This window comes from Octopus bimaculoides, chromosome 3 (genome assembly GCF_046866305.1).
Source record: "Octopus bimaculoides isolate indiv1 chromosome 3, ASM4686630v1, whole genome shotgun sequence".
In the NCBI taxonomy this organism is placed as follows: Eukaryota; Metazoa; Mollusca; class Cephalopoda; order Octopoda; family Octopodidae; genus Octopus; species Octopus bimaculoides.
Genome location: NC_142930.1, coordinates 26,695,638 through 26,708,048, shown reverse-complemented (window position 1 = coordinate 26,708,048; position 12,411 = coordinate 26,695,638). Strand labels below are relative to the sequence as shown.

The 12,411-nt window shown below is 38.1% G+C and overlaps 1 protein-coding gene and 1 long non-coding RNA gene across 25 annotated transcripts in view; one reads left to right on the top strand and one right to left on the bottom strand.

Annotated features, from left to right (window-relative positions):
* The window catches only part of LOC106874768 (uncharacterized), a 242,537-nt gene that overhangs the window by 102,335 nt on the left and 127,791 nt on the right, over positions 1–12,411 (top strand). The window lies entirely within an intron of this gene.
* The window catches only part of LOC149136482 (uncharacterized), an 8,785-nt gene continuing 879 nt past the window's right edge, over positions 4,506–12,411 (bottom strand). Inside the window, exon 2 of the long non-coding RNA XR_016240988.1 lies at positions 4,506–6,461. This is a non-coding gene — a long non-coding RNA (uncharacterized LOC149136482). The remainder of the gene's footprint in view (positions 6,462–12,411) is intronic.

The window sequence follows — 12,411 nt, the reverse complement described above, 5'->3', positions numbered from 1 at the left end:
TCTTCTTCTTCTTCTTCTTCTTCTTCTTCTTCTTCTTCTTCTTCTTCCTTTCCCTTGTTTCCTCCAAGATTCTTTTGTCGTACAGCAATGCTTACCTGTGAAAACTTCAATAATAAAAAGTTTAAACCTCTAACGCAGTAAAGCATATTTTCAGTAGGTAATGAACTTCAACTATGAACATTTTCAATAACTTAATGATAATTTAAATTCATGCCAGAAATCAATATTAATAACTTTCAACTACTTAAAATATTGTGGGGAAAAAGAAGACAGTATTTTTGATAGAAATTTCAGAAATGATATCATTACAATATTGAGACTTATTTTATCGATGGTTAGAATTAGCTGAGTTGACACATGGAATTTTATCTCAGAAATGAGAAAAAAAAACGAACTAAATACTATAAACCATTCAGTCCGGCACTTCTAATGTTGTACTTCTCCTCTACCATACTAAATGTATATCAATAATTTGATTACTTCCTTTCGAAAGATCGATCCTATCTTCCATTTCTTTTTGGATCGATGCTACAGTATCAACAATGGAGGATTAAACTTTATTCTTTCCTGAATAAAAAAGAAAATAAACTTATAGGAAAGCAATAATAACAGTATATGACTTAAAAACGGAGTCACTATGCAGCAGTCAACGACTTGTTAGAAATAATCCAAGGTCTTAAGACTGTTCATTTCTCCTGGAATTTTAAACGAGGTATGATCGTGTTTTCAATTATGTTTCAACAAAAACCAGTTCTACACACACACACACACACACACACACACACACACACACACACACACACACACACATACATATATCTATGTATATATCTGCGTTTGTGCGTATGTATGTCGTATGTATGTATGTATGGATGTATGTATGTACGTACGTACACGACATTTAATCTGCTTCACGAACGTGATAGTATGAAAGCAACGGCAAACTCGGTGTAGTGACAGATGAAGTGTCAGAATATACATACATACATACATACATACATACATACATACATACATACATACATACATGGTGGTAATGAGCAGATTTTTACACCATTTTACCATAAGAGAACATTCTTATCTATTGTAACTACAGTGAATTTGCTTTTTAGCAGTTGAAATGCGTCACAAACATGTTTTAACTAATTTAAATTTTGATTATGCCTAAACACTGCTTAGGGCTAATAATTCGGTAATTTTCACGACCTGGCGGTCTACTGGCGCATGTCTGCGTTGTTGACTGTAGTTTAGTTAATGCTATGGCTTTATACAATCTGTTCAGAGTTGTCTCTCTTAGGTATCTCCCACTGATAAAAGCCAGGGAGCTGCAAACATCGATTTCTGGGAATCCTGGTGGGTGGCAACACTGAACAGAAATAGTGTTTTACAGTTTTTCACCATAAGAGAAAATTTTTCTCTCCGGTAACTGCAGTCGAAATTTGTCACAAACATATTCTAACTAACCTAAACTTTGCATATATATCTCTATATATATCGGAACTAGCCATCACTCGCGAATGAGAATGACTTGATAACATGTACTATGCTTTCGCTAATCTTTTGAGTGTGCCTGTAGTAGTGAACAGACTTAGACAACTTTTTGGCTCTCTCACCCTTTGATCCAGTCGCACAGCTGCAAAAGCATTCTGCTGGTATTTATTTACAGCTGAGTTGACTGGAACAACTTGAAATGAAATGCTCTGCTCAAGGATTTGAACCCGCGATATTTTGATCGTAAGCCAAACATCTTAAACAGTAGACAATGTGCCTTCACACACACACACACATATACATACATACATACATACATACATACATACATACACACACACATACATACATACACACACATTGTTTCACAAATGTACACAAGCATCCAATGATGCACAAATAAATCAGCAGCGTTACATAAAACTGTCTTTTCTGTCTCTAATAACATTACTATAATTATCACTTTGGAATGTTACGTTATAAAACATCAAAATATCTAGGTTATTTACCAATGTGAGAGACAACAAACAAAGTGGCTTCCAAGCAAACATCTAACTCCTCTCGATATCAAGGATAATATATTAGATTATGTAGAACTCATGAAGAGATGCCTCTTAAGACGTGATATTTCTCCCTATCTTGCAAATGATAATACAACTATTTTAGTTCATCACATCTATGTTTCTCATCAAGTCACTTCCCATGTTTCCCTTCTGAATACCTGAATAAACCTACTCCCCAGTGATTATAATTCATCTCTGTGGCTCTCAGTAATCGTACATGCATGTACATACACATTCATACGAACACGCGCGTGCGCGCACTTACACACGTATGTGTATGTATGTATGAATATGTGTGTGTATATAGTACGTGTAAATATTTATGCCTATATAAACTGTGCCTAAGGTTTTCGACAATAACTTATATTTGTGTGAAAGTTTACTTTTACTGATATGTAGATAGATAGACAGACAGACAGACAGACAAACAGACAGACAGACGGACAGACGGACGGTCGGACGGACGGACGGACGGACGGACGGACGGACAGATAGACGGACGGACGGACAGATAGACGGACGGACAAGTAAGTAGGTAGGTCGCTAGTTAGGTAGGTAAGTAGGTAGGCAAGTAGCTTACAAGTACTATCATGTCATCTTAATGATAGCGTTTGGTTTATACACACACACATTATAACTGAAAGGCTCCGATTTCCAGTACTCAGAGTTACTCGTTTCCTATCATCAGTGTTTATAACAAATAAAAGTACATAAGGAATTTGAGAATAAACATAAACTTAATCTTACAGCTGTTTCGGCCTAGCGTTGGCATGCCCCATTCTATCCGAATAGCTCCTGCCGGAGTAATGAGCGGATGAAATGCTGAAATGGGGGTACATGCACGATATATATATGAGTTTATAGGGATAGATTATCTAAGCGGATACCGTGAGTGTATATATATATATATATATATATATATATATATATATATATATATATATATATATATATATAATGCAAAAATTACAAATCATACGTATTATGTGTATATATGAGATGCCTGCAGACACATGCATGCGCACGCTTGTAATATGGGCATGAGTTTCTTCAGGAAATTGCGAAAATAACGTCAGTTTGCTTGTGCACATGCCCAGCAGAAACGGCTATTATTTTAATACATGGAGAGACATCCTTAAGAGAAATGAGAGAGAGGGAAGGAAGGAAGAGAATGTGATAGAAAGGGAAAGGTGATGCACATACAACTCTGACGCGCATAATCACACACTCGTTCAAAACGAATCGTTCATAATTAGTTGTCAACTACCTGACACCTACAGATCGTACCAAAATTACCAGTGACTCTTCCTAATCATTCTATTATGTGATATAAATGTCATAGATATTTATACATTTGTTATTCTGCGGTTTGTTGTTTATTACATTAAACTTAGAATAACAAAAACATTTTGTCTACCTAACCAAACATGGTACTAACTATCGATAGAACAAATCTATCTCTCTTTATTTTCCTTTGATAGTCTCCTTCTATGTGTATGTACGTATTCCACGCGCACGCGCACGCGCGTTCTCTTTCTTTGCCAGGAAACCCGAGCAAAAACTATGTAGGGGTGCCTAAAATCTATAAAACAATAAGTAAGTGTGATAACTCCAATAACATTAGCTAACTGAAATGTTGTGGACAATATAGACTACGCAGATGGAAGTGTTAACATGTAAAAGCAACAGATTTTATTACATGGACACTTAATAAAAAAGCCATTGTCCCAGTAGTTGTAGATTTCGAAGCAGGAGTTCTTACTGATTTTGAAAAACATATTGCCATCCCACTCTGAGCGACCGACGTCCGTAACAACTTTTTTTTTTTTTTTTTGTCTCAAGCAATTATATCAGGCATACTGTATTTGCATTAACTGAGTTTTGCTGGAAAAGTATGCATGTACTCAACGTCTTGAATGTTTTCTATAATAATCCCAGGACAGTTTTTTTCGACGGATATCACCGTATATTATTTTAGCAACATCATGCTGTATGTGAAGATATTATCTAGATGGCAATTTGGACAGCAGCTGATACCGTGCAAAATATTCAGCAGATATTTGACATAATTTGATATTTTCAATCGCTTCCAGCGATATGGTTGAGAGATATACTATCTCTTGTTTTGCTCAGTATGTATTTGATAAGCCTGACTCTTGGAAAGCAAAAATATAACCTTCGAAATGACTTGTGATGTATCACGAATTCAAGAGGCGCTTGACTTTCCCTACATATTGACATCATTCTCAAGTTTCCGAAGGAAATGCTTCGGGTCTTTGTTGATGAAGGTAATTGTAAGGTTGCGTGGAACAGTTCTGGAACTATGTGCTTCCTAAGGAGTTTACTCTTGTCTTCACTCTCGAACATCTGGTGGACGTAGCAGTGTGGACTAATTTAAACCCTTCCTCTATCATTTTTTCAGAGAGAGAAGGAAAGAGAAAAAGAAAAATCCAGTCAATGTCTTTATATCTCTGGAAGCTTTCAAATGATGTCATAATTTAGTAGGTTTTATTATCAATAGAATGGATTTCTTCTGTAGTTCACTCAAATATCCCTAATCTTACTATTAGTGCTAGTACTGCAAATGCGTTGTGGATATCGTATTGTTGTAAGAGAACCGCTCGAACTATCATATTTTTCAAAGTCTTGGTTTATTCTTTGATTTCTCTGTCGTTCACAAGATCTTTGTATACGATGTATGGAACAGGAAAGACAAAGAGACCATTGTTGTTAATGTTTTCGTTTTGGGAAGCGATTTGGCTGCATTCACCTATCGTATAGGAGAATATCTTTTTTCCAAATTTGGTGGTGTTGTTTGCTACTGCGAAAACTGGTTTACGTATTATGGAGCTGGTGAAGGTGGTGTAGTTGTTTACTACTGCCATTGCCGCTAAAGTGGTGGGAGTGGCGATATTTCCGTGCTGTGGAAAACTGGTCGCTCGCGATCAAGGGGGTGGCGGCGATGCTGGACACACTGCATCTTTTCTTTGTTTTTTGTGGTTTTTGATTTTTTGTTTTGTTTTGTTGTTTTTTTTTCGGGGGGGGGGTTACTTTTTGACACATGCTTTTGTTCCGGTTGGTGTTATTGTGTTTTTGTTTATGTTGGTGGTGGTGATGGTGATGGTTTTACATGTTATGTTATTGCTGTTGTTGCTGCTGCTGCTGCTTGCTGTGATGTTGTTCGGCAAACTTTTCGTGCTTCTACTCTTCTCAAACTGGGATGGTCGTTTCCATTGAAGAGAAAACCTTGAGTAACAGCTACCACCTCACAAATTTCTCCCTGGCTGGCTGTTTGCTGTTAAGTTTATGCTTTTGAACACATTTTCGAAACAATAATTTTAAAAAAAACATTATCTTAGCCCCACCCCCACCCCAAAAAGAAGCAATATACAAAGATACCAGTACAGCCTCTTCCCCGGTTAGCTTAGAAACAATATGAACAACAAAAATTCGGAATATCAAATCGTTAAATCGATAAACAACAAACTTACAAATCATTTTCGTAAACGAGTATAGAAAAAAAAATAATGATAATAATCCAATTATCAGATGGCCAGACATTAAAATCATTGCGCAAGAACTGTAGATCTTGTTCCGTCAGACAAGCTGTAGAAAAACACATCATGATAAATGGCGACCACACCTTCTCACTGTCAAAGAATTAGTGGAAATGTCCAGTCTCAGTTCATGGCTGCACATCATCAGCTATGGCATACCTGCCTTCCACGCAGCGAGTATTTGTAGCAATTGGAGCCCTTGACCAATGGAACTCGATATGGTTTGGTCGTTACTACATTGGCACATTCGGGAAATCCAATCGTACCAATGTGTCAATGTGGGTATAAGCAAAACGTATCGAGTTCCATTGGTCGAGTATTCCAATTGCTAGCATCATTCACTGAGTGGAGAGGTGGGAATGCCATGGCTGATAATGCACAGCTATGCGCTGAGACAATCATGTTCCATATCATTTGGGCTTGTGTTTCTGCCCTGCTTTCTGTTATAATGATGACGCATATGGTACCATACATACCTACTCTCCAAATGTTGGAAAATTCATTCAAAGTGACTGAGAGAGCAGCCTCCAGTTTTCACTTGGACAGGACAAGGAAAGCCCTTATGATCTCTGATAGATTTTTACAGGCTAGCATCTGTGTTATGAATAAAATGCCTTCGGGATTTAGTCCTTTCAGCAAAATATCTAGGCTTTCTTGTTTGAAAGTACACTTTCAAACTATTGGTTAGGATTAGCGCATGGGATATGATTAGTGCTCACCACCCTTTCGTTTGACTATGTGTTGTTGTTGTTTAACATGTCTGTTATGCCCTTGTTTGGGGAATGTTTCGCTCTGTTAAGTATAATTTCTTCCGGGGTTTGTTCCCTTGTAATATGAAACCATTATTCACCTAAAATTATGCAATGAAAGAAAAATGGAATTATTTAATAGAAATTTTATAAACCGGTTTTGTCATATTACTCCAATACTAGGTAAATCTCCAAAATGTTCAATAAAAGTCTCTAAGTAAAATAAAATCCAAACTGAAAACTAATTCCTTCAGTTACACTCAAAATGCTGGAATCACGGAGCAATAATAATGATAATGATAATAATAATAATAATAATAATAATAATAATAATAATAATAATAATAATAATAATAATAATAATAATAATAATTTCTAGATTTGGCACAATGCCACAATTTTGCTGAAGAAGTGTAGTTAATCTAATCTATTCTGGTACCTGACTAACTCTTATTTTATCGACCCAGGACGGGGGGAATAAAAGGCACAGTCAACTCTGGTGGGATTTAAATTCAGAACGCAACTAGGCGTAACTAAATATAGAAAAGGGATTCTATTTGACACTCTGCTTTTTATGATACAACAGTAAGGTTTTCAAATATAACTACAAGTTCTCATTTTGGGGAGGAGAACTGAGTTGATAATATAGATTCGTGTACTTTACTAGTACTTATTTTATCGACAGCTATCTCTGAAGAATGACACGTGCGGTGAATTTCACCGGCATTTCAACTAAGAGTGTAGATAGAGACGTAACTAGCTACATCAATATCTAGAACACAAGGCCAGAAATTTGGGAGGGTTTAAGTTTTAAAAAGTGAGGCATCAAATTATGAATCATAAATAAACTAGTCCAGTGCACTTTTCAAAATATTGTACCAACTGAATACAGCAAAATACTAACTTTTCGTTAATAGTTGTTGTGCGCTGACCAAACAGGTCTATGATAGGGTTGGTGCTATGCACTGAGCAAACTAGGCAACCGCCTAAAGCACTAAAATCTAGGGTCACTTCTCACATTCTGTACAACTTGAACAAAATTTCTTAATCAACTAAATACACGAAATCGCGTGGAACATTTCAAATTTTACCCGATTCATCCATTCCGCTATGTGCTTGATAATATGATACTATATTTATTTTGCACAAGACAATTATCTTTCACCTGCATTCAGCTGGTGTAAAGGGAGTGCTAGGCAGAGGAATTTGTAGAATTAATTGTTAGAGGGCACAAAATGAATGCTGAGCTGGAAGAAGAAGTCACTGACGGGTTGGGAGAGAAGGCGCACATTGTAGGACTGGTCTTAGGACTGGTTTTAGGACTAGTCGTAGGACTGGTTTTAGGACTAGTCGTAGGACTGGTCTTAGGACCTTGAATACCCCAGCATCAGCCCTGCAGTCATGTTTGTGTGTTGTTTTGTATAAAAATTGTCTTGTATGTCATTCCAGTTAACAACAGTAGTGTGTGTTTTGGGATGGATTTGGCTGCTACTTACAGCAGTTCTAGTGATGACATAGTTCGGGGTGAATTTAGTTGTGAAACCAGGTCCGTCCTACTTGAGTAGGCATAAGGAAAAGTATTTCCGCTTTGGTCATCTGTCCTTTTTAAAATGTGACCTTTTCATTTTTAAGATGCTTGGTGAGGGAGGGATTAGAGAGAAAGTCATTGATATTTCTAACGGGAACCACGTGAAAACTGGTCTTTTGAAACTGGTCATTTCATATTGTGCCGTGTGAATGTGAGAAAACTACTAGAACACTGTTGTTGCTATTGAAACTGTAGCTGTTGTTGCAGCTGCAGCTGCAGTTGTAGCTGTTGATGATATTGCTGCTGCTCAGTTTTAAGATGTCAGTAGTTAAGAGTTTATAGAAGGCCAACTGTAGTAATTCTTAAGAAACCTGGAAACTTGAGATGTTTCACAACAGTCAACGGGTGGGGGTAGACGTTGGTGGATGTAAGATAATGTTTCCTACTGAGAGGTGCACCTTAATGGGGATAGGAGAAAGACAGCGATGGCTGAACACTAGGGGGGTTTTCTCCTAATCACATCGTAACATTTTTCATTATCACTTCTCTCTCCCTCCCTTTTTTCTTCTGGTCTTCTCTCTGTCTTCCTCGCGTCTCTCATTCAAGGCTTCTTTTATCATCCGTATTGTAAATGCTATTTTCTAACTATACACTTACTCACTTGCTCTTCCTTCTCTTATACTTCTCACATTCATTTTTGCCCACTCTATCTACCTATCTATCTATCTATCTATCTATCTATCTATCTATCTATCTATCTATCTATCTATCTATCTATCTGCCTGTCTGTCTGACTGGCTGTGTATCTATCTATCTACCTATCTATCTGTCTGTCTATCTATCTATCTGCCTGTCTGTCTGACTGGCTGTCTATCTATCTATCTACCTATCTATCTGTTTGTCTATTTATCTACCTGCCTGTCTGGCTGGCTGACTGACTGGCTGGCTGGCTGTCTATCTATCTATCTTTCTAACTACCTACCTACCTACCTACGTATCATATATATATTTATTTTCTCTCAATCTATCTATCTATCTATCTATCTATCTATCTATCTATTATATAATTCTCAGCAAAGAACTTAATTCTACGAGCCCCATCGTTTATTTTATCACGTTAATAAGACTGAAAAGGAAATACTAGCCCTCAGCTGTTCTCTGGGGATATTCAACGTTATCCAAATTGTATATCTAAATGTTGCCCTGTGATGAATTGTGCGTGTATACATATGCGCGCGCGCGTGTGTGTGTGTAGGCGCGCGCGCGCGTGTAAGCGCGTGTACCCATGTCATTCCTTATAAAAATATCTATGATAAATTTTTAAACAATCTTAACAGTAGGTATTATATAACACTTTCACGATAAAACGAGAAAGTGAATTAAACTTGCTTTTGCAACAGATGATGGACAGTACCATAATTCAAAAGGATCGAAAATTCTAAACGGCAATTAGATGTATTGCAGCAAGTTCCTGAAGCAATTATATGTTTGTCTATGTCAGGGTTTTTCAAACTTTTTGACTTGCAGACCCCTTTATATTTCAGGCTTTACCTTAGGGACCCCCTTATAAACGCTTATGAAATTTATACATGAATATTTGCTTAAAATATCATATATTTTTACATTTATTTATTTAACAGTATTTAACAAATAGGTTTATTGTCAATTAAAAGATTTCGATTAAAAAACATATATAAAATCAAATTGCCCATAAAAAGTATTTGCTGTCCACGGACCCCCTGTGGTCCGCGGACCACAGTTTGAAAACCCCTGGTCTATGTCACGACAGACCTGTCAAGAATATATTAAAACGATTGGAACTTCGGGTAATAATCTTTAGTTCATCCTTGACTTTCAGTTATCAACAAATGAGTTACGTAAATTCCACGCTCATTTCTTTCATATTAGGCTAACTACCGCCCAGTCAGTGTTTCTAACTGCATCACCAAACTAATAGAGTCCTGTGTCAGAGAAACACTCTGGAACTTCCAGAACTCTCACAGCCTTATTCGACCGTCACAATTTTGATTTATATCTAACTCCAGCAGCTGTAGCCAACTCATCGAGGTTTTTGAAGTTATCACCCGAATCACTAATGACGGCTTATGGGTCATTATCTTGATTTTGCTAAAGCTTTCAATTCTGTGCCATACAAATGACTTATGGCAAAACTCTCTGCAATGGGTGTGAAAGATAATCTTCGTAACTGGTTAAGTCCTCCATGCTCGGTCGAAAAGAGGTAGTCACGTTTCTTGGGCAGCATTCTTCACCCTATGAGATGACATCTGGTGCACCACAAAGATCTGTTCCTGGACCCCTGTTGTTTGTGGCATATATTAATGACATAGATGACAACTTGAAGAATGTTGCAGTGTTGATATACGCAGATGACATCAAGCTGAACATTGTGATGTAAAGAACAGACCTTATATGCTATAGATCTATCCTGCAATCAGTGGAGGCGCAATGGTCCAGTCGTTAAGGCAGCGGACTCGCGGTCTTAGGATCGTGGTTTCGATTCCCAGACAGGGCGCTGTGAGTGTTTATTGAGTGAAAACACCTTAAGCTCCACGAAGCTCCGGCAGGGGATGGTGGCGAACCCTGCTGTACTCTTCCACCACAACTTTCTCTCACTCTTACTTCCTGTTTCTGTTGTGCCTGTAATTCGAAGGGTCAGCCTTGTCACACTGTGTCACGCTGAATATCCACGAGAACTACGTTAAGGGTACACGTGTCTGTGGAGTGCTCAGCCACTTGCACGTTAATTTCACGAGCAGGCTGTTCCGTTGATCGGATCAACTGGAACCCTCGACGTCGTAAGCGACGGAGTGCCAACAACAACATCAACAATCCTGCAATCGAATCTGCACACAATACGGCAATGGATTACTCACTGGCAACTCAGGCTGGCTGTGGACAAGTGAACTGCCATGCATCTTAGTGGGGAAATCCCAGCATTTACATACTCCCTCTACAACACCAGTCTTAAGAAGTTTGTTAGTGAACGTAACTTGGGCACTACTGTCAACAGCGATTTGCATTAAACAAACCGCATTTCTAAAATTGTCAAGAAGGTCGAAGGTGCCTTAGCATCACACAGTCAGACTTTTGTCAGCTGCTCTCCAGCTATCTATTTAAAACTGTATGTGATTATGGTACGTCCACAGAGTTTGCATCACCAGTCTGGAATCCCTGTCTTGCTCAGCGTTTCAATCCCCTGGAAATTGTTCAGAAACGCGCAACAGACAAATACCTGCTGTCAGGATATTTACCATACTCTAAACGTATTGCTTTCCTGAGCACGGACACATTAAAACTCCGACGTCTGGCAACTCACTTGGTAGACACCCATAAGATTATCCAACATCTTTCCAACAACCTTTTTGAATTTCATATGTCTAACACTCGCGGACATGCTTACAAAATTAAAAACTACACAGCACCCATGATTTCCGGAAACATTTTTTGACGTTCAGAATTACTGAAGCATGGAATAAACTGGATGCATCAGTTTTAGCTGTCGGGACATTACATTCCTGAAAATTTCCATGTTTCCTGAAATTCACCAACAGTACACCTGATGTTCCACCTGCTTTTTTTAAACGACTCATTCACTATTAACTTCCTGCTTAGCGGCATTTCGTCTGTCTTTATGTTCTGAGTTCAAATTCCGCCGAGGTCGACTTTACCTTTCATCCTTTCGGGGTCGATAAATTGAGTACCAGTTTCGTTTTGGGGGTCGATCTAATCGACTGGCCCCCTCCGCCAAAATTTCGGGCCTTGTGCTTAAAGTAGAAAAGATTATTATTGTAAAATTGTAGACACCCTTGTCCCCTGTCGGTTTATGTCGAACGCCTGCTGTCGCGTGTAGGACGGATCCGGCTATCAGCTGAATCCATTGTGAAGATTGCCCCGCCGCCTTCTTTTGGCCGGGAGGGGCAGGCAATATTTATTTGTCTAGTGGCTGTAGCGAAAGAAGTAGTATGGTGGACCTGTTTGAAAGGGCTAAAGATAGACACTTTCCTCTTTAGCCAAGCCCGCGTCAACTTTTTCAAGTTTCACTTGAAAAGGAAGTTGAGGGTGGAGAGGGAAGCGTTGCCTTGTAGCAAGTTTGTTGAAAGGTGGGTGAATGTTGGAAGAATGGCCAGTGTGAAAGAACCAATTCTGAGCGTGCACCTGTAAAAAGGGAGGGTTCTTCCAGGAGGACCTTAAAGCGCCTCCCCTATTGGGAGTTTTAATTTGTTCAATTTTTATTGTTATTATATTGTGTACACGTGGAAAACACATTGTATCGTCCTGTTTTTGTCTTTTATACTGTTGTATATTTAATGTTTTTGTATGTGAGCCCTTGTGGCTAAAAAAGAATAAATCATTATTATTATTATTATTGTATCCTACTTTTATTAATTTTGCATTTTAGTTGTACTATCTTTGTGTATGCAATAGGGGTTGTGATTTTTTATATGAAAAAGAGGTAACTCCATGAGATTGTCAAGCGTCGAGAGATTATGACGTTACAATTT